Source organism: Phascolarctos cinereus, unplaced genomic scaffold (genome assembly GCF_003287225.1).
Source record: "Phascolarctos cinereus isolate Bilbo 61053 unplaced genomic scaffold, phaCin_HiC Scaffold_9;HRSCAF=440, whole genome shotgun sequence".
NCBI classification, from domain to species: Eukaryota; Metazoa; Chordata; class Mammalia; order Diprotodontia; family Phascolarctidae; genus Phascolarctos; species Phascolarctos cinereus.
This window is the reverse complement of record NW_027556402.1, coordinates 140,366,062-140,368,540: the sequence shown is the minus strand read 5'-3', so window position 1 is coordinate 140,368,540 and position 2,479 is coordinate 140,366,062. Positions and strand designations below refer to the sequence as shown.

The following is a 2,479-nucleotide window of genomic DNA, read 5'->3' as shown; positions in this document are numbered from 1 at the left end:
GCTATTATGGATATGTTTTACATGACTACACATATATAACCTACATGGAATTGCTTGCCTTCTCAGTGAGGAGGGAGGGAGATGAGGGAGGAAGAAGAGAAAGAATTTGGAATTCAAAGTTTTAAAAACAAATGATAAAATATTAGATTTGAGCAAGTGGAAACTAATGACTCCATGATACATCAAGAAACAATAAAACAAAGTCTAAGTAATGAAAAATATAGAAGAAATTGTGAAATATCTTATTGGAAAAACATTGACCTGAAACATCATGACTTTAGAATAATTAAAGGTCCACTCAAAGAAGCAGCAGCCCTTTTTACTCCATACTGGTCAGCTATGATCCTGATGTTCCAGCAACCATGTCAAAGGGACATAGATCTTGGCACCACTAATTCCTGTGTGAGAGTCTTCCAATATGGGAAAGTGGAGATCATTGCTAATGACCAAGGAGAAAGGACCATGTCATCTATGTCACCTTCACTGACATAGAACTTTTAATCGGTGATGCTGTAAAGAATCAAGTCACAGTGAAAGCCCCTCCCTCCCAACAGAGTCTTTGATGCCAAAGAACTGATTTGTCACAGATTTGATAATAAAGTTGTACAATTAGATGTAAAGCATTGGCCTTTCATGGTGGTGAATGACATAGGCACAAGGTCCAAGTGAAGTACAAAGTGGAAGTCAAATGTTTATAACCCAGAAGTATCTTCTACAGTCTTGACCAAGATGAAATAAATTGCCTGAGCTTACCTCAGGAATACTATTAAAAATGTCCTCACAGTACAAGTCTACTTCAATAATTTCCAGTTTCAGGCCACCAAAGGTGCTGGAGCCATTGCTGCTTTCAATGTGCTCCAAATCATCAATAAGTCAGCTGCTGCTGCTATTCTTTACGTCTTGGATAAGAAGGTTGGTGCCAAAAGAAATGCATTAATTTTTAACCTTGGAGGTAGCACTTTTGATTTCTTCATTCTTACCACTGAAGATGGCATCTTTGAAGTCAATTCCAGAGGTGGGGACACTCATTTGGGTGAGGAGGTCCTTGACAACTGCATAGTCAACCATTTCATTGCTGAGTTTAGGTGATAGCACAAGAAGGACATCAGTGAGAACAAAAGAGGTATCTGCCATCTGTGCATTGCTTGTGAATTGCAAAGTCCACCCTCTTTTCCAGCACACAGTGCAGTATTGACTATGAACATGTTGACTTCTATTCCTCTTTCACCTATGCCCAGATCTGAATACTGAACTCTTCCATAGGACACTGGATCATGTGGAAAATGTCCTAACAGATGTCAAGCTAGATGAATTACATATTCATGACCTTGTCTTGGTGAGTAGTTCCACTAAAATTCCAAGTATCCAGACGCTTCTTCGGGACTTCTTCAACGGCAAGAAACTCAAAAAGAATATCAATCCCAATGAGACTGTTGCCTATGATGGAGCTATCCAGGCTACCATCTTATCTGAAGTAAATCTGAGAATGTGAAGGACTTGTGGCTGTTGGCTGTCACTCCTCTTTCCCTTGTAATTGAAATTGCTAATGAAGTTTTGATCAAATGCAATATCACCATCTCCACAAAGCAAACACAGATTTTTTACCTGCTCTAACCACCAGCCTGATATTGTTATTCAAGTCTATAAAGATGAGAGAGCAATGACAAAGAAAAATAACAAGCTTGGCAAGTTTGAGTTGACAAAAACCCTCCCTTTTACTCCAGGATTTTTCCTCAGATTGAGTTAACATTTGATAATGATAAGAATGACATCCTTAATGTTTCTGCTGTCCATGAGATCACAATCAAGGAGAATAAGATCACATCATCAGTGACAAAGGTCATCTGAGCAAAGATATTGAGCAAAAAATGGTCCAGGAAGCTGAGAAATACAAGGATGAAGATAAGAAGCAGAGAGTAAGGTGTCTTCTAAGAACTCTCTTGAACCTGGTGCTTTCAACATAAAGGCTATCATAGGAAATAAGAAACTCTAAGGTAAAATTGGTGATGAAGGCAAACAGAAGAGCTTTGATGAATATAATGAAATAATTAATTAATAAGAACCAGATTGCTGAGCATGAAGAATTTGAACATTAGCAGAAAAATAACTGAAGAAGGTCTACAGCCTCATCATTACTAAGCTGCATAAGATGGCAGGGAACATGTCAGGAGGCATGCCTGGAGTAATACTTCTTGAGGCTATGTAACTGAATGCAAGGATTGCAAAAAATTTGGATACAGTAAAAGATTTCTGATTGCACAAAGACCAAAAATTAATTCAAAATCAAACACATAATGAATTCAAGTTATTTCTGGTAGCACTTGCCCATGTAGCATCATGTGCCTTCACCACAGCCTTGGTTCAGAACATCCAACATGCACCCTTTGTACTGTGCATGTTGTCATTTCATGAAATGCCAATGAATGCTGCCAGAATCACCTCAGTTCAAATTTGAGACTATTGTATGCTATGGATTGCA

The 2,479-nt window shown here is 38.3% G+C and overlaps 1 pseudogene; it reads left to right on the top strand.

Moving 5' to 3' along the window:
- Positions 1–339: 339 nt before the first annotated feature.
- Positions 340–2,206, top strand: LOC144455451 (heat shock cognate 71 kDa protein pseudogene; annotated as a pseudogene).
- The last annotated feature ends 273 nt before the right edge of the window (positions 2,207–2,479 follow it).